The sequence below is a fragment of the Pseudophryne corroboree genome, chromosome 4, assembly GCF_028390025.1.
Source record: "Pseudophryne corroboree isolate aPseCor3 chromosome 4, aPseCor3.hap2, whole genome shotgun sequence".
Lineage (NCBI taxonomy): Eukaryota > Metazoa > Chordata > Amphibia > Anura > Myobatrachidae > Pseudophryne > Pseudophryne corroboree.
The window spans coordinates 855,483,793-855,504,860 of record NC_086447.1 but is presented as its reverse complement, the minus strand read 5'-3'; the positions used below and the strand labels follow the sequence as shown (position 1 = coordinate 855,504,860).

General features: G+C 45.5%; 1 protein-coding gene across 18 annotated transcripts in view; it reads right to left on the bottom strand.

Moving 5' to 3' along the window:
- The window catches only part of NRXN1 (neurexin 1), a 1,686,961-nt gene that overhangs the window by 909,651 nt on the left and 756,242 nt on the right, over nucleotides 1–21,068 (bottom strand). The window lies entirely within an intron of this gene.

Sequence of the window (21,068 nt, the reverse complement as noted above, 5' to 3'; positions counted from 1 at the left end):
CTGGTGGGCACGCCCCTAAAATGATGAAAACGGGGGTCGTAGTGCTATGCGCCGCCCCTCCAACCGAGGTCCCACCCACTTCTCACAAGGCCATGCCCCCATCTCACATGCAGCTGTGCCTTTGGCGCGGCAGGTCCCGCATTACAAACAACAGAAGTTGGGAGGTATGTAGCAGGTGATTTCACACAAATACCATGATTCTGATTTGGAAGTATAGCAAAAAAAAAAAGTTTGTATATTGGACCATGTTGCCATGTAATGGGAGCAAATGCATTCATATTTTTCTGTGCAGGGGGCTTTTGCTTGAAGCCCACAAATGTGAGACAGCTTTATTTTTACAGTGCAATTCATATTTTTGAAAACACCTTATCCAAATCTAAATCTCTCTGCACATGTTACATCTGCCTCACCTGCAATGCAGCATGGTTTTGTCCAGGTGCACAGTTCCTTGCTTTTTTTTTTTTTTTTGCTTTACTTCCAAATCATAATCAGGCTCAAGGTGTAACCAACGTGCTGACTGTGCATTTTGTTGTGCAGCAAATCCTATTAGGACTGTGTGACACCAGAAGATGTGCTACATGGAGTCAGCTGTCTGCAATGGACTGATCAGCAATTTCTCAACTCACGATACTATTAACAAAGCTGAATTTTCTCCATCTGTCATTTCTGCTAGTGAATCCAAAAATCGGCTATTATAAGGTACAGTATAAGTACAAGCAAGGAATGATTTTATATTTTATATCTTCATAAATGAACATTTTTATATGGAGATTAAGGGGGACATGTACTAAGCAGTGATAAAAGTGGAGAAGTGAGCCAGTGGAGAAGTTGCCCAAGGCAACCAATCAGCATTGATGTAACACTTCTAATTTGCATACTTTAAAAGTATACAGAGCAGCTGATTGGTTGCCATGGGCAACTTCTCCACAGGCTCCCTTCTCCACTTTTATCACTGCTTAGTACATGTCTCCCTAAATGAACTGTTATAACATAAAGCAAAGTCCTAACTAGACCAAACAGTTCTGGGGGATAAAGCTGATGACCAAATAACTGCCACTAATACCCCTTTCACATCGCACTAAAAACCCGGTATCGACACGGCATATTGCCGTGTCGAAATGGGTCAGTGTGCGATGTGAAAGCTCCTTTTCAGAATTAGCGGGTCGCCTGACCCGGTAATTCAACCCGGTAAAAAAGAAGAGTTATTACCGGGTTGATTACCGGGTCAGGCGCAGTGTGAATGGGAGCCGTTCCGATGCGACACGGCTCCCATTCACAGCATAGGGAGAGGTGGCGCAGGAGATGAGCTCATCTCCCAGCGCCGCCTCCACCCCCGCCCCTGCTGCTGCTGCGCCCTCCGCTGCTATGGTAACCGACCCGGTATATTGCCGGGTCGGAAAGCCAGTAACGGAGCGCAAATGCCGGATCCCACCCGGTAAGTACACGTTTCTCTTACCGGGTGGGATCCGGCATTTGCGATCTGAATGCAGCATAATTGTTCGTGGACCCTGCAACTGGTGTTAAGATTAAGAGGAAGATTTATCATAGCTTGGAGAGAGATAAAGTGGAGAGAGTTAAAGGGTCTATTCATGAAGCAGTGAAAAGTGTGTAGAAGTGAGCCAGTGGAGAAGTTACCCATGGCAACCAATCAGCATTGAAGTAACATTTATAATTTGCATACTATACAATTGTACGGAGCACCTGATTGGTTGCCTTGGTACACTTCTAAAGTACCAATCAGCTCCTATAATTTTTCAAACACAGCATGTAACATGACAGTTAGGAACTGATTGGTTGGTACTTTATTTCTCTCCACTTTATTACCAGCGTAAGGTAAGATGCAGGGCTGGGGGGGACCGCTGCTCAGAGGAGGGGGTCCGCTGCCAGGTCTGTCCTTACTCCTTAGGATGCACCAGGTACCAATCTTCCTGCTGCCGATACTCGCTGTGACCTCACGATGTCACAAGCAAATGAACTGGCAAGTCTCACAATTTCTCAGGTACCCCTCTACCCGGCCACCCACTTAGTGAGTAAAGTGGAGAGTCCGGGCAGTCGATGCCACGCCACAGCAGTATAATGACGGTGATCTCGGCATTGCAGAGTGGGGGGCGTGGCTACAATGACGTGATCGCGGTTACCACGCACCCGTTCCACCTTCACCCCACCCCCTTCGATGCATCATACCTCCGCCCCGTTCCCCCTGCTGCGCCGAACTGTCTGCTTTCTCCCGCAGCCAGGATGTCAGCAGCTATGGTTTAGAAGTTTCCCTTTAGCAACTTATGGGACCTTAACACTTTAACTAACCACATAACTAATTTCAATGTATCTGTTGCTGATCACTCTACTGTACAGAAGTGTCTTCATCCATCTAGATGCATGAAATGCTCGGTACGAGTAAGCCGCCATGCCCTGTTCAACTCTGCTAGCGTCGGGTGTCTTTTTTTCCAAAATACATCATAGTCGCAACGCAAAGAAGCTAGGACATACAGTACCAGGAGACTGCTGAATAATTGGATATGTGACACTTGTATATTGTGTGTAAATGAGTCTGTATACAGAACACGATGGAACTTGTCTTTGAAAAAAACGACATCTACTACTTCTGCATTATAGCACTTTGTATGCAGAATCGGAGACTCAGTCGCACACAGGTATACATGTGTTGCATATCAAATTAATCAACACAGTCTCCTGGTGCATCTTAAGGTTTGTACACACGGTGCGATGCACTGTACAGGCCGACATTGACTACTCGACGTGGCCGGAGCCCGGGCCACCGATATAGTCAATATTGGGCTGCCTGCACAGTCTATTTTTCCTTGCAATGCCGATCCTGCAGTACCGCGCATCGGCGTCGCAAGGACTATACGCACGTTGCGATATGCACTATATTTTCTCACCGTGTGTACACACCTTTAGTTGCATCGCATTGCGGCTAAGATGAAATTGTTTGCAAAAAAGACAACTAGCAGAGTCTCCCGGGACCTGGCAGGGACTGTTTTGCGTGACTGCAGCGGTATACGGTCATTAGGTCGACCACACTTAGATCGACAGTCTTTAAGTCGACCACTATTGGTCGACATGCATTAGGTTGACATGGTCACTAGGTCGACATGGAAATAGGTCCACATGCATTTTCAAATTTTTTAACATTTTTTTTACTTTTTCATACTTTACGATCCACGTGGACTATGTTTGGGAATAGTAACCTGTGCCAATCGCAGCGGTGGCGGAGCGAGGAACCTTTCCCAAAGCTCGTGAGCAATGCGAAGGGACATTGTGCACTAATTGGGGATCCCCGTCACTTTACGATGAAAACAACAGCAAAAAAGGTAAAAAAACTCAAGTCGACCTTTTTCCATGTCGACCTAATGACTGCGTCGGCCTGTTTCAGGTGTCGACCTAGTCACTGTCAACCAATAGTCGTTTAATTTAATGACTGTCGACCTATTGCATGTCGACCCTATGACCCATACCCACTGCAGCAATGATGTATGAGGACATATCCGTATGTCACATTGTTACATCTCTGGGTCATGTGAAAGTTGAATGCTTTAAGCATTATCAGGCATAGGTATTATTTCATAATGTGACTGGACAAGCTACAGCAACTATTCAATTTGTCTGTTCGACCATTTCTTTAATGGGTTTCTCTGTACTTCCAGCATAATGCTAGATTACAGTATTGACAAAGATCAGTCAGGAGAGATTTGAAAGGGAAGGAATAATATCTCAGGGGGTGGTGGCACCTAATTGGACTGAAGCGGCAACTAAGCAGCTACATGCAGCCTTCAACAAGGCGACAAACACTGATTTCCTCTAAATGAGACTTTATCTTCCTTACAGACCCATTGTTTATGAATACAGATATCGGGTAACAGTCATTTATAAGTATAATCATCGACCAGTGTTTTACTGTGAGTGACTGACTAGACCACCTGGATCTGTGCTAACTGATTAGTGTCTCCAAATGACTAGATCGATCTGATGCATGAATGCTTATTGGTTACTTCTGTACAATGCTCTTATTCACCAATATTTGTTAGACTCACAAAAAAAATAATCAATCATATGTTTCCACTGTCAGCGAGAGAGAACTGTATAGTAGCTATGATACAAGCTGACAACAAGTAAACAGCAACTATACATGATCATAATAACGTTCTAACACAAGCTACACAGACATACACCTTACCAGCATGATTTAGCAACTTCACTAAAAGATGATAATACAATGATATTGGAGAATAAGAAGTTGCACTTTGACTTATGTAGCATGCACGAGTGCATGTGCTGCAATTGTTCATAGAGAGTTTTCTATAGCCACAGAGAAAAACTATACACCTGCACCAAAACATTTGGTGTACTGTATATGGACAGTGGCGCACGTATGGAAGGTTTCTGAGTAACCAGAACCTCCATCATCCCCCCCCCCCCGCCCCTCAACAATGTTTATCTTGTAGCGGAGTCACCTGCAGCGCTTTGCAATTGAAGCCCACCCCTCCCTGTGTTTTGCTCAGCCCCCTCATACACTTGGCCCTTATCCCCTTCAGTGACTTGTACCATACCTCCCAACTTTTGCCACTGGTGACAGCTTCTAAAATGGAGACGTGGCATCGAGAAGAGTGGGAGCGGGCTCGGGTAGAGGGACAGGGCCTAGCGTGCAACTCCCATTTTCATAAATTTGGGAGAGTGCCCAGCGCTCACTGAGCAGCTGGGCAGCCCCCAGCTAACCTTCTCTGCAGTGTAAGATGCCGTGCACTTACACACAGCATCTATTCCGTGATCACCATCTGGTTTGCAGAGCAGCGGTAATCACTGTCTCACCTAATCTGTCCCCACCCCCACCCCACCCGTGGGACACTGTTACCCACAGGAGTGACAGTGGGACGGTCCTCAATTAGCAGGAGTGTCCCGCTTTATTTGGGACAGTTGGGAGGTATGCTTGTACTGGATGGTCTGCTGCTGCTACATCTGAAAACTGTGGGTAAGTGTGCTGGGTGGGCATATGCATACAGATAGAGCCACGTTTATCTTGGCTTCTTTGCTGCGCCTAGGCACACCATGGTTTATTAACATAAACCCTTCATCTATTGTTCTCAGCTGCAATACAATACAGAGAACAATACAGCAGGGGATTAAGTCATTACAGCAGGGGATTAAGTCCGACTGCCTTGGCTCAGTTAATCCTATTAAAGGCCCAGATAAAGATGGCTCTACCTGTACTTCCCAACTATCCCATGAGCACAGCGTCTGTTCACTAGAGATGGAGGGGCTCATAGAGCGCTGGCCATGCCCCCATAGTGACGGAAAATGGGGGTATGGCTCACGATCACGGCACTCCCATGAAGCCATGCCCCCTTTTCTATAGGCCAAGCCCCCACAAGACACTTGAAAGTTTGTTTGAGATGCATATTATTTGTATGTGTATATATTATAAATATATGTGTGCATATGTGTGTATATATTCCAGTGATGTGCGGTGGGGTGAGGCAGGTGAGGCAGAGCCTTTCCTGTCATACTAACGTTTGTGCCAGAGTTTGGACTGTATAAAGCATATGAAAAATACAAAGAATTTGTTTGAAATATCTTCTTTGCACCAAAACTCACCAAATTTCTAGGAGTTTATACTGATGCACCTGTGTATAATGCCCACATGCACCCTTTGGCTCATATATTGCCTGTAAATCTGGCTCTGGTGCTAGCCAGTGCCTCCTGTGTAATTTAGCTCACTGCACGTCCCTGATATATACAGTATATACATTGTCGAGTCACATTATTATGAACCCCCCACCCCCCTACATTTGCGTAGGAGGTGCGTGAGAGCCGACCAACACGCTACAGTGGAGCACCTCACCATCAAAATGAACCTGGAGGCTACTAGATGTGTGTCTAAAATGACAGTTCAGTTAGTCTAGCTGCTGTCTGCATACGGCGGTTACTCTGACTATTATCTGGTGGTCAAAATAATGTGACTCGTCCGTGTGTATATATATATATATATATATATATATAGTGATGTGCACAGGAAATTTTTCAGGTTTTGTGTTTTGGTTTTAGATTCGGTTCCGCGGCCGTGTTTTGGATTCGGACGCGTTTTGGCAAAAACCTCCCTGAAATTTTTTTGTCGGATTCGGGTGTGTTTTGGATTCAGGTGGTTTTTTTACAAAAAACCCTCAAAAACAGCTTAAATCATAGAATTTGGGGGTCATTTTGATCCCATAGTATTATTAACCTCAATAACCATAATTTCCACTCATTTTCAGTCTATTCTGAACACCTCACACCTCACAATATTATTTTTAGTCCTGAAATTTGCACCGAAGTCGCTGGATGACTAAGCTAAGCGACACAAGTGGCCGACACAAACACCTGGCCCCTCTAGGAGTGGCACTGCAGTGTCAGACAGGATGGCACTTCAAAAAAATAGTCCCCAAACAGCACATGATGCAAAGAAAAAAAGAGGCGCAATGAGGTAGCTGTGTGACTAAACTAAGCGACCCAAGTGGCCGACACAAACACCTGGCCCATCTAGGAGTGGCACTGCAGTGTCAGACAGGATGGCACTTCCAAAAATAGTCCCCAAACAGCACATGATGCAAAGAAAAATGAAAGAAAAAAGAGGTGCAAGATGGAATTGTCCTTGGGCCCTCCCACCCACCCTTATGTTGTATAAACAGGACATGCACACTTTAACAAACCCATCATTTCAGCGACAGGGTCTGCCACACGACTGTGACTGAAATTACTGGTTGGTTTGGGCCCCCACCAAAAAAAGAAGCAATCAATCTCTCCTTGCACAAACTGGCTCTACAGAGGCAAGATGTCCACCTCCTCCTCTTCCTCCGATTCCTCACCCCTTTCACTGTGTACATCCCCCTCCTCACAGATTATTAATTCGTCCCCACTGGAATCCACCATTTCAGGTCCCTGTGTACTTTCAGGAGGCAATTGCTGGTGAATGTCACCACGGAGGAATTGATTATAATTCATTTTGATGAACATCATCTTCTCCACATTTTCTGGAAGTAACCTCGTACGCCGATTGCTGACAAGGTGAGCGGCTGCACTAAAAACTCTTTCGGAGTACACACTGGAGGGGGGAAAACTTAGGTAAAATAAAGCAAGTTTGTGCAAGGGCCTCCAAATTGCCTCTTTTTCCTGCCAGTATACGTACAGACTGTCTGACGTGCCTACTTGGATGCGGTCACTCATATAATCCTCCACCATTCTTTCACTGGTGACAGAATCATATGCAGTGACAGTAGACGACATGTCAGTAATCGTTGGCAGGTCCTTCAGTCTGGACCAGATGTCAGCACTCGCTCCAGACTGCCCTGCATCACCGCCAGCGAGTGGGTTCGGAATTTTTAGCCTTTTCCTCGCACCCACAGTTGTGGGAGAATGTGAAGGAGGAGCTGTTGACGGGTCACGTTCCGCTTGACTTGACAATTTTCTCACCAGCAGGTCTTTGAACCTCTGCAGACTTGTGTCTGCCGGAAAGAGAGATACAACGTAGGTTTTAAATCTAGGTTCGAGCACGGTGGCCAAAATGTAGTGCTCTGATTTCAACAGATTGACCACCCGTGAATCCTGGTTAAGCGAATTAAGGGCTCCATCCACAAGTCCCACATGCCTAGCAGAATCGCTCTGTTTTAGCTCCTCCTTCAATGTCTCCAGCTTCTTCTGCAAAAGCCTGATGAGGGGAATGACCTGACTCAGGCTGGCAGTGTCTGAACTGACTTCACGTGTGGCAAGTTCAAAGGGTTGCAGAACCTTGCACAACGTTGAAATCATTCTCCACTGCGCTTTAGTCAGGTGCATTCCCCATCCTTTGCCTATATCGTAGGCAGATGTATAGGCTTGAATGGCCTTTTGCTGCTCCTCCATCCTCTGAAGCATATAGAGGGTTGAATTCCACCTCGTTACCACCTCTTGCTTCAGATGATGGCAGGGCAGGTTCAGGACTGTTTGCTGGTGCTCCAGTCTTCGGCACGCGGTGGCTGAATGCCGAAAGTGGCCCGCAATTCTTCGGGCCACCGACAGCATCTCTAGCACGCCCCTGTCATTTTTAAAAAAATTCTGCACCACCAAATTCAATGTATGTGCAAAACATGGGACGTGCTGGAATTTGCCCAGATGTAATGCACGCACAATATTGGTGGCGTTGTCCGATGTCACAAATCCCCAGGAGAGTCCAATTGGTGTAAGCCATTTTGCGATGATGTTCCTCAGTTTCCGCAAGAGGTTGTCAGCTGTGTGCCTCTTATGGAAAGCGGTGATACAAAGCGTAGCCTGCATAGGAACGAGTTGGCGTTTGCGAGATGCTGCTACTGGTGCCGCAACTGCTGTTCTTGCTGCGGGAGGCAATACATCTACCCAGTGGGCTGTCACAGTCATATAGTCCTGAGTCTGCCCTGCTCCACTTGTCCACATGTCCGTGGTTAAGTGGACATTGGGTACAACTGCATTTTTTAGGACACTGGTGACTCTTTTTCTGACGTCTGTGTACATTTTTGGTATCGCCTGCCTAGAGAAATGGAACCTAGATGGTATTTGGTACCGGAACACAGTACCTCAATCAAGTCTCTAGTTCCCTGTGAATTAACGGTGGATACCGGAAACACGTTTCTCACCACCCTGGCTGGCAAGGCCTGAGTTATCCGCTTTGCAGCAGGATGACTGCTGTGATATTTCATCTTCCTCGCAAAGGACTGTTGGACAGTCAATTGCTTACTGGAAGTAGTACAAGTGGTCTTCCGACTTCCCCTCTGGGATGACAATCGACTCCCAGCAGCAACAACAGCAGCACCAGCAGCAGTAGGCGTTACACTCAAGGATGCATCGGAGGAATTCCAGGCAGGAGAGGACTTGTCAGACTTGACAGTGACATGGCCTGCAGGACTATTGGCTTTCCTGTCTAAGGAGGAAATTGACACTGAGGGAGTTGGTGGTGTGGTTTGCAGGAGCTTGGTTACAAGAGGAAGGGATTTAGTGGTCAGTGGACTGCTTCCGCTGTCATCCAAAGTTTTTGAAGTTGTCACTGACTTCTGATGAATGCGGACCAGGTGACGTATAAGGGAGGATGTTCCTAGGTGGTTAACGTCCTTACCCCTACTTATTACAGCTTGACAAAGGCAACACACGGCTTGACACCTGTTGTCCACATTTGTGTTGAAATAATTCCACACCGAAGAGGTGATTTTTTTTTGTATTTTGACTAGCATGTCAATGGCCATATTCGTCCCACGGACAACAGGAGTCTCCCCGGGTGCCTGACTTAAAAAAACCACCTCACCATCAGAATCCTCCTTGTCAATTTCCTCCCCAGCGCCAGCAACACCCATATCCTCATCCTGGTGTACTTCAACAGTGACATCTTCAATTTGGCTATCAGGAACTGGACTGCGGGTGCTCCTTCCAGCACTTGCAGGGGGCGTGCAAATGGTGGAAGGCGCAACCTCTTCCCGTCCAGTGTTGGGAAGGTCAGGCATCGCAACCGACACAATTGGACACTCCTTGGGGATTTGTGATTTAGAAGAACGCACAGTTCTTTGCTGTGCTTTTGCCAGCTTAACTCTTTTAAGTTTTCTAGCAGGAGGATGAGTGCTTCCATCGTCATGTGAAGCTGAACCACTAGCCATGAACATAGGCCAGGCCCTCAGCCACTCCATGTCGTAAATGGCACATTGGCAAGTTTACGCTTCTCCTCAGATGATTTTGATTTAGATTTTTGGGTCATTTTACTGAGCTTTACTTTTTTGGATTTTACATGCTCTCTACTATGACATTGGGCATCGGCCTTGGCAGACGACGTTGATGGCATGTCATCGTCTCGGCCATGACTAGTGGCAGAAGCTTCAGCACGAGGTGGAAGTGGATCTTGATCTTTCCCTATTTTACCCTCCACATTTTTGTTCTCCATTTTTTAATGTGTGGAATTATATGCCAGTAATATATAAATAGCAATGGCCTACTACTCTATATACTGTGCAAAACTGAAATGCACCACAGGTATGGATGGATAGTATACTTGATGACACAGAGGTAGGTAGAGCAGTGGCCTACTCTACCGTACTGCTATATATTATATATACTGGTGGTCAGCAAACTGTGCAAAACTGAAATTCACCACAGGTATGGATGGATAGTATACTTGACGACACAGAGGTAGGTAGAGCAGTGGCCTACTGTACCGTACTGCTATATATTATATACACTGGTGGTCAGCAAACTGTGCAAAACTGAAATGCACCACAGGTATGGATGGATAGTATACTTGACGACACAGAGGTAGGTAGAGCAGTGGCCTACTGTACCGTACTGCTATATATTATATATACTGGTGGTCAGCAAACTGTGCAAAACTGAAATGCACCACAGGTATGGATGGATAGTATACGTGACGACACAGAGGTAGGTAGAGCAGTGGCCTACTGTACCGTACTGCTATATAATATTATATATACTGGTGGTCAGCAAACTGTGCAAAACTGAAATGCACCACAGGTATGGATGGATAGTATACTTGATGACACAGAGGTAGGTAGAGCAGTGGCCTACTGTACCGTACTGCCATATATTATATATACTGGTGTTCAGCAAACTGTGCAAAACTGAAATGCACCACAGGTATGGATGGATAGTATACTTGACGACACATAGGTAGGTAGAGCAGTGGCCTACTGTACCGTACTGCTATATATTATATATACTGGTGGTCAGCAAACTGTGCAAAACTGAAATGCACCACAGGTATGGATGGATAGTATACTTGACGACACAGAGGTAGGTAGAGCAGTGGCCTACTGTACCGTACTGCTATATAATATTATATATACTGATGGTAAGCAAACTGTGCAATACTGAAATGCACCACAGGTATGGATGGATAGTATACTTGATGACACAGAGGTAGGTAGAGCAGTGGCCTACTGTACCGTACTGCTATATATTATATATACTGGTGGTCAGCAAACTGTGCAAAACTGAAATGCACCACAGGTATGGATGGATAGTATACTTGACGACACAGAGGTAGGTAGAGCAGTGGCCTACTGTACCGTACTGCTATATAATATTATATATACTGGTGGTCAGCAAACTGTGCATAACTGAAATGCACCACAGGTATGGATGGATAGTATACTTGACGACACAGAGGTAGGTAGAGCAGTGGCCTACTGTACCGTACTGCTATATATTATATATACTGGTGGTCAGCAAACTGTGCAAAACTGAAATGCACCACAGGTATGGATGGATAGTATACTTGACGACACAGAGGTAGGTAGAGCAGTGGCCTACTGTACCGTACTGCTATATAATATTATATATACTGGTGGTCAGCAAACTGTGCATAACTGAAATGCACCACAGGTATGGATGGATAGTATACTTGACGACACAGAGGTAGGTAGAGCAGTGGCCTACTGTACCGTACTGCTATATATTATATATACTGGTGGTCAGCAAACTGTGCAAAACTGAAATGCACCACAGGTATGGATGGATAGTATACTTGACGACACAGAGGTAGGTAGAGCAGTGGCCTACTGTACCGTACTGCTATATAATATTATATATACTGGTGGTCAGCAAACTGTGCAAAACTGAAATGCACCACAGGTATGGATGGATAGTATACTTGACGACACAGAGGTAGGTATAGCAGTGGCCTACTGTACCGTACTGCTATATATTATATATACTGGTGGTCAGCAAACTGTGCAAAACTGAAATGCACCACAGGTATGGATGGATAGTATACTTGATGACACAGAGGTAGGTAGAGCAGTGGCCTTCTGTACCGTACTGCTATATATTATATACTGGTGGTCAGCAAACTGTGCAAAACTGAAATGCACTACAGGTATGGATGGATAGTATACTTGACGATACAGAGGTAGGTAGAGCAGTGGCCTTCTGTACCGTACTGCTGTATATTATATATACTGCTGGTTAGCAAACTGTGCAAAACTGAAATGCACCACAGGTATGGATGGGATAGTATACTTGACGACACAGAGGTAGAGCAGTGGCCTACTGTACCGTACTGCTATATATATAGTTATACTGGTGGTCAGCAAAATTCTGCAGTGTCCTCCTACTATATACTACAATGCAGCACAGATATGGAGCGTTTTTCAGGCAGAGAACGTATAATACTGGTTGTCACTGGTCAGCAAAACTCTGCACTGTCCTCCTGCTATATAATACTGCTGGTCCTCAGTCCCCACAATAAGCAATTAGCACACTGAGCACAGATATTTGCAGCACACTGAGCACAGATATGGAGCGTTTTTCAGGCAGAGAACGTAGATATTTGCACTTGCAGCACACCGAGCACAGATATTTGCAGCACACTGATCACAGATATTTGCAGCACACTGAGCACAGATATTTGCAGCCCACTGAACATAGAAACTGAGAGGACGCTAGCCACGTCCTCTCACGATCATCTCCAATGCACGAGTGAAAAATGGCGGCAACGCGCGGCTCCTTATATAGAATACGAATCTCGCGAGAATCCAACCGCGGGATGATGATGTTCGGGCGCGCTCGGGTTAACCGAGCAAGGCGGGAGGATCCGAGTTGCTCGGACCCGTGGAAAAAAAGGTGAAGTTCGTGCGGGTTTGGATCCCGAGGATCCGAACCCGCTCATCACTAATATATATATATATATATATATATATATATACACACACACACACATACTAGCTTAACGGATCCAGTATACTGGGTCTCTTCAGTCTCTAACCCCTGTGCTTGGCTCCACCCCTTCTCAGGGCCCCCACCCTCCCTACAAATCTTACATTTGCCCCTGATGGGATAAGGGGCAAATGCATAATTTGTAGAGGGTTTGTTTTCCATATGTTTGATTTTAGAGCGAGCATGGACAGCTCATGAAGAAGGCATAATTACTAGTTAACAAGTATAGCCTGCCTTATACAAAGTGCAGTGTATGCAATACTTCCATTATATACAGGGCAGTAGGGTCAGCCTGTCTGAGCCGATTTATTTGTCTGGATATGGGTACCATTTTAGAAACTAACTCTCTTTCTCTTTTCTGTATCAAACATACAGCTGTAGCCACGCTCATCTATCTGCGGAACGACTGCAAGGGCACACGTGCCCCCTCCTGTGTTTGCCTATGCAGAAAATTAGTCAATGTTAAAAGGCAAAGATTTACATAGACGCAATCTTAAAAATGTAGGATAACTTCAGAAAGCAAAAGCTAGTTGACATTTAAGGGAATGCGGAGAACTGTCTCTCCAAGCTAACGTACTCAATTTAGGTATCTGAGATTCTAACAATTCTAAAACATTTTCACAGTCATGTTTATGGATGTTATAATGCAGTTTGTACAATAGTAATAATAATTAATTGTGATTGCAATCCTCAATGCCTTAAATCTTGTCATCGGGTCACAATTACATTTGATGTATGCAGGACATATTTCAAAACGAGCGGTGGATTTCGCCGATGTAAAATAATTTACAGGTGAATAAATAAATAATGAATGACGAATACCTTTGTGAAGCACAATAAACAAAATAACACGTTGCCACATTAATTCTTCTCTGTCTGTTCTGTGATCTGCATAAAACATGGAAGTGCCGATTTCACATCAGGAAAGGACGTGCTTTATGTAATAAAAGTGCTTTATGTTACGCCACGCCAGGCGCTTTCGCCAACAAAATGAATAATTTATTTTTATTGTAGCATCACTGTATAATTTCCAGGGATGCTTTGCAGCTGTGCTGGTGCATTCTGTATATGGATGTGATGTACATTACATGTATAGCCATCTACATAACAGTACCATTTGACATCATCAATGCACAATTCTAACATATTTTAAATATAATTTTAATTTATAATATAATAAATCACAAGATATATGCAAAGGATCAGATGCAGAAACATGCACCCAAGATACTGGACAAGAGAAGCAGCTAAAAAAAAAAAAAAACAATTGGAATTGCAATGCTTGGTGTAGTCATACCTCTCAACTGTCCCAATATTCATGGAACAGTCCCCTTTTTATGTGACTGTCCCGCTCAGTGTCGGACTGGGACATGAAGGGCCCACTGGGGGAATGCAGTTATAGGGGCCTATACTTAGGGGTGTGGCCAGCCTACAAAGGGTGTGGCCAGCCTCCACAGAGGCTTGAAATACACAATAGTTTAGTGCAGTGTAACGTAACATATCTACTACGTATAATACAAGTGCATAGTCTGGAACCTGATCCCTAGAGGAAGGAGTGGTCCCTCAGGGGCCTACCGGTGGTTTCCCTGGTACCCCTGTGGACCAGTCCGATCCTGGTCCCGCTGTCCCACCTGCGGGCTGCAGTGTGCCTCGGTGGGGGTGGGGGAGATGGAAGCCCCTGTCACTTGCTGCCAGTGATAAGTAGATGCTGTCCACATGCGCACAGCGTCTATTTACCAGAGACACAGCTCACAGAATGACAAAAACAGGAGGCGTGGCTCACAAGCGCTGCAAAGCCACACCCCCTTTTGCAATGTCCACGCCCCTTTTTGGGCCCGCTGGCAAGAGACCCTATTTAGTTTCAGTTGCAGTTTTGCAAAACTGCAACCGCTGACGATCGCATGCTTAGAGTTGCCCAGCACAGGGCCAGGCTGCCCAGCATGCTAACGGCTGCCCAGTGATGCAATAACAATTCAATTGGGATCGCATCGCTGACCCTGCAAAATAAGCGAATCCCCCTGTCTGCGCAGCCCGGCTGCGAAAGCAGGCGCAGGTCGGCCATGTTTTCCATCGCAGCAGCTGCGATCAGGCAGAGGCATTCGCATCAATGCAATCACATTGCCCTGCCCGAGCATGTGCAAAACAGGGCACTGCGCATGCGTACTGGCCCTCAGATCGGGAGAATGCGATTGCATGGCACCTCCGATCCATGCTGAATAAGGCCCAATGTTGGGAGGTATGGTGTAGTGGTTTTCATTACTGCCTTACTTCACTGTCTGGCTGCAGTGCGCGTGCATGACCTTAAACATTGAAGCCCCAGGAAGGATATAGCCACAGTGTGATTGACAGAGGTGGCCGTTCGCGGCTATGCGGTATTGGGGCGGTGGGTTGGGCCTAACGAGGTGTGTTGGTGTCCATTTTTGGGGTAACTGCATGACGTCACATGCAGCTGCTCCGATTAAAAAAATGCCTGACTGATCAGCACCAGGGCACAACCTTAGTTTCAATTGCGGACGCATCAGGATGCCGCCTCACACATGCTGGGTGGCCTTGCCCTGTGCTGGGCAGCCAGCAATCTGCATCCATTTTTGAATAACCCCCTATGTGCGTCATTTGTGTGTCTTTTCTGTGTTTGCCTGAGTTTCCTCTGGGTATTCAGGTTTCTTCATATGCTTCAAAAACTTAGCAGCGGCATCACCGGATGTGCTTCACCCGCTGCACACTCTTGAACTCCCACACGCCGGAAGAGCGCTTGTGGTGAAAAGGGGGCATGGTCGCACATTATTGGGGTGTGGTCACATAAAGAGGGGGTGGCCTCACAAGGGATCCTGCAATCATCACTCGGACGGCGTTCCCAGCATCTCCGGAGCTACGATCATTCACAGTTACATGCGGGGGGACACCCAGCACAGGGCTATCCCGCCCTGCATGTCAGTGCCGCCCCCCCTGCAGAAGTGCAAAGGCATCGCACAGCGGCGATGCCTTTGCACTTCAAGAGTAGCTCCGGACCAGCGCAGCTTTAGCGTGCTGGCCGAGAGCTACTCATCGCTCCCCGGCCTGCAGCGGCTGCATGTGACGTCACGCAGCCGCTGCCGCCCGCCCCCCATGAAACGGCGGCCAAACGCCGCCGTTCCACCCCCCCACCCAGCGACCGCCTCTGCATGTCAATCAGGCAAAGGCGATCATAGCAGCAGCGCCGGAACATGCGCAGTTCTGACCCGATCGCACCACTGCCATAAACTGCAGCGTGCGATCGGGTCAGAATGACCCCCATTGACTTCTGACACAAAAATAAGTGTGTATATGTATGCATATATGTATGTATATGTGTATATGTATGTGTATATAAAATATATGTGTGTGTGTGTATATATATATATATATATATATATATGTATGTATAGGGCTGTAACACACTGGCCGGTTTCTCCCGGATGGCAAAAAGCCGGACAAACTTTGTCCGGCTTTTTGCCATCCGGGAGAAACCGTCAGAGTCTCGCACACAGGACGGCTTTGAGCCGTGTGTAATGCTGTGCGCATGCGCAGCATCAGACACGGCTTCAGAAAAAAACGTTGTGTGTGAAAGCTCCCCTTCACACACACAGTTCACTGGCTGCAAAGACAGCCCGGCGGCCGCCCGGCCGCCGGACCTTCCAGTGGTGAGACCCGTCTGCAACCCGGCAGCCGGGCCGGGGCCGTGCAGTGTGAAGGGACCCTAGCCCTCACACTGTTAACTACAATGCTGGCACGGGAAAAAGCCGTGTAGTGTGTTTTAGCCCATAGGGATATATTGGCGGATTCAGAGATGTATGGTAATTCATTTGCAGCTGCACATGATGTTCAGTTACATACATATCCAACATATATAAAAGATGCACAGCAATGAACCAATGCTAATTTCAATTTCATTTAGGCAATCTTGCCAGCTATCATTCTCAAATTAAATTTTGAGGGAGCTTGATTGCTTAAAAGCCCTTTGCACGGGACCATTTGGCTGATACATGATATTAGGCTCGCTGCATTTCAAAGCTTTTTTTCCCCCCTGAAACCGTAGTTAAGTGTTGAACTTTTACTTGCTAACTGTCTCAAGGTCAAAGTCACAATAGTTCCATCCGGCGCAGAGGCTCTAAGTAGCACATTCTTGCAGAAAAGGGAACATTAATATCTTTATCAATTGGGAACAGTAGAGGGGATGAAATTATCTAAAGAGGTGGAAGTCAATCTCTTATTGAGAGGATTTTGACTGAATTTAAAACAGTTTTGCCATTTCTTCCTATGTAAGTACGCATAAGTATCATCAGAATAAATTGTAACATTATGTTCTTATCTGCAAGTCGAACAATTCTCAGCATCTAGGCTGCTAATCTTGAAGATGGTATTTTGTAATTAAACACTAGTGCTGGCAATTATCAAGCTCTGTTTTCAGACATGATTTATTTATATTCCACTTTGGCATCTGACTTCCTGCATTCATCCCCTAATAAGTCACACCATCCCAATTATATCATGGCGTGTTTTCCCCTGTATGCTGCGGGTCAGCTATTATACAACATCATTGTTGTGAGACATACTGTTTTGCAATGTGCAGATCTATCAAACCTTCAAAGGGCAGAAGTATCAAAGCTTGGAAGAAATAAGATACCAACCAATCAGCTCCTAACTATCTTATTTTCAAACACAGCCTGTAAAGTGACAGAAGATGATTGGCTGGTACTTGGTCTCTCTCCACTTTATCACTCTCCAAGCAGTCATCTGCTTCCAAGAGAGATAAGGTGGAGAATATGCCAATAGCAACCAAATCAGCTTCTGCCATTTTTGTGATTGTGCTAGATAAATGATAGGTTGGTTACGGTTTAGCTCTTTTCAAGATTTGATACATGTCACCTACAGTACCGCCTGGTCACATGGATTGCATCCCGCTATCAGTATACCTTGTGAACATTCACTGGCATTAGGAATCAGAGTACTTATGCGACCACACTGCCCCCAGCCCACTGCTTGCAAGAACTTCTGCAATCACTGTTATACGCATCTGCATCAGCCCCGTCCATCTCTGCACAGGCTCAGCTCAGAATAGGATGCAACTCTGTGTACATGCCTGTGGCAAATTTATTCTATGTGTGAATGCCCTATTACCACCCCTTTGCCACCCAGTAACCTGAATTCAGCCACAATTGAGAAGCATCCAAGATACTCATATAGGGGGTAATTCCAAGTTGATCGCAGCAGGAAATTTTTTAGCAGTTGGGCAAAACCATGTGCACTGCAGGGGAGGCAGATATAACATGTGCAGAAAGAGTTAGATTTGGGTGGGTTATTTCTGTGCAGGGTAAATACTGGCTGCTTTATTTTTACACTGCAAATTAGATTGCAGATTGACACACCACACCCAAATCTAACTCTCTCTGCACATGTTAAATCTGCCTTCCCTGCAGTGCACATGGTTTTTCCCAACTGCTAAAAAAATTCCTGCTGCGATCAATTTGGAATTACCCCCATAGCCCAGAACACATTTTTGCTAAAATCATTTGATCTGTCCACAATTGGAAATTGCATGAAACTCAGAATCAGGTGCATATTCTACAGGAATAATATAGTCATTCTGTGCAGTCCTGCAATTTACTGGACTACAGTTCAATAGCACTTTGTTGAAATCTCAGAAAAACACAGTTGCTGCAAATTCACAAATACTGTATGTTGCAAATGCCTAACTTCTGAACAGCATTTGTAACCATAGAAGCAGTCAGTGCTGTCCATAGTTACTTATTAGTGGAGTTATTTGTTAAAGGTGATATTTAAAAGTCAGAGAAATTTCCTATTTAATTTAATGGACAGCTAGTTGCAACCAGGGGCGTTTTATCCATTACGTGGACTAGTGTAAGGACTAGGAGTATGTAATTTTTTTTTTTTTTTTTGCTGAGGCACTGTTACCTGCACCCTAGGGCTTCAATGGTTAAAGGCTCTGTGCAATCTGTTCCGTAGCAAGGCACGCTCATAGTTACCTTAGGTTTAATAGGGGCAGTGGACCTATAGCATACTTGCCTACCTGACCCTCTCCATGAGGGAGAAAATTGCTCTGTTCCTGGACTTTCCTGGTAATGTATGATTGCCATCACCTGTGGTGAAACGCCTTTCTTATCAATTAACTAGCTCACCACAGGTGATGGCAATCATACATTACCAGGAAAGTCCAGGAACAGAGCATTTTCTCCCTCATGGAGAGGGTCAGGTAGGCAAGTATGACCTATAGCACACCAGCGCTATTCAAAATGAGAAAACAAAAGACAGAACGTTTGGTCTGCAAGAAAAGAGGTCAGCAGACTTTATTTCAACTGAATACTGAAAGTGCAAGTTATGGCATAAGCTTTGCTTCCCAAACGTCCACTGTAGTCAGGGCCTGATCAACCAATAGGCCGATCAGGCTGCAGCCTAGAGTTCTGGGTCCTGGAGGATGAAGGGGGAAGGTGTGTGTGTGTGTGTGTGTGTGTGTGTGTGTGTGTGTATGTGTGTGTGTGTGTGGGGGGGGTTGGGGGGTTCAGCGCCGGCACAATAGATTAATTAGGTTTCCTTTTTTTTACCTCTAAGCAGCGACGCTGCCACTCATTTCTGCCATCGCCGCTCATCTGCCCTTAGCTGTCATCGGAGCTGCCCCTGGTTTCAAGGGGGTGAGCCCGTCTGTCACTAACACCCAGGTTAAGATATGCAGTCAGCTAACAGCAAATCCAATGCTGTTAGCTGCCCTAGTGCAATACTCTCAGCTTGGTCTCATGAGATTACCACATCTCACGAGATCAGGGTAAGCACACAGACTGCACCTGCAGCTAAAAACATTGCTTATGCTGCCGGCTGCCTGCTGTGAATACCTAAAGAAGATACTGAATAAAGAAGAGGAGCTCCAGGGGCCCTGCACCAGGGTCAGACGAGAGGAAGGTAAGTGCTGCTTCTTAAAGGGGGGGGGGGGCACTTCTGTATTAGCCTGGAGCAGCTATAACCCTTAATCAGGCCCTGGCTGTAGTAGTGTTAAAGATTGAAGTACTGTAAGGGGGCTCAAAATATCTGAATGCCTAGGGACCCGTCCATGAGTTGATACAGCCCTGGTTGCAATGACTGAAAATCACATGCTTTAATCTTGCTATGACTTCGGTCTATTTGTCACAAAATAAAGTTTGGGTTAGTATCCCATTGGCTTCATCAACATAAATGGCCAGAGACCCATCATACAGCTTTTAGCCTATAAATAAATTTGAGTCAGAAAGGTCAAATAGCAAAGAAGTTCAAGTCTCTTCCTATAGGCTAAGCACCAATCCACCAATCTATACAAATTCACTTAAACACCAAGGAGACTGCCAGTCAATAATGCAGGTCTAGCATGCTTTGTTTCTTTTCTATTGCAATGTGAAATGGAGCATGTAGAATGTTGTGAGAGATACAAGAATTATCCAAAGTGATCAACATCAACAATTGTAAGATATAGCTGCTAGCTGGTTAGTGAACAACTGTTCTAATCTAGAGATTTAGCCCGTATCTCCTTTTCCTGCAAAAATCTCTATTTTTCACTATTGACTAACTGCTACAGTATGTACAATTTCTCTCATACTATACATTGATTACAATTCTCTCTACAATTGTATTTCAATTACTTGGGCCTTATAATGTATATTTAATAAAGAGTATTTAAAACACAATTACAATATTAGCGTGTTCAGAGGGCATGTCATGGTGGGGATTGTAGGGCACTGAGGCTTGTCTCGACTGTGCCATGTGTAGCATGCCTCAGGTACAAAGCAGCATCAGGTAGAAAGAATAACAAATATTAGGGAAATGCTATAGTACATGTTTATCTCTCAGCACATTCTCAGTGACACATTCTCACGCCCTACATGCTGACGCACTCCGCAACTATGGTCAATGTGTCACCTATACTTCACGTAATGTTGTGGAGAAAAAGAGGCACTGGGCATACTTACCAGATAAACATCAGGCAACCCACTATAAATTAATTGGACTATTTAGAGAACTTGTAACAAACTTTTTAAAGATTCGTCTACCTACCTACAACTCTACTTAGTTTCTTTAGAAGATTTGAGCCCCCCCCCCCCCATAGTGCCACAACACCAAACTTATTGGATGCCATGGCAAACTTCACCAGTTTATCTCTCTTGAAGGTTTGATACATTGCCCCTTCAGTGAGGAACACCTACACTACACATCTGCTTCTGTCCTGATTTAGGAGGGACTGTCGGGTTCTTGGTGGACTGTACCACTGTCCCAACCGTCAGATATACTCTGGGGGATGTGGAGAGCATCAACATGACATGGACATGCTCTTAGTGTGACATTATCACAACCTGGGGGAG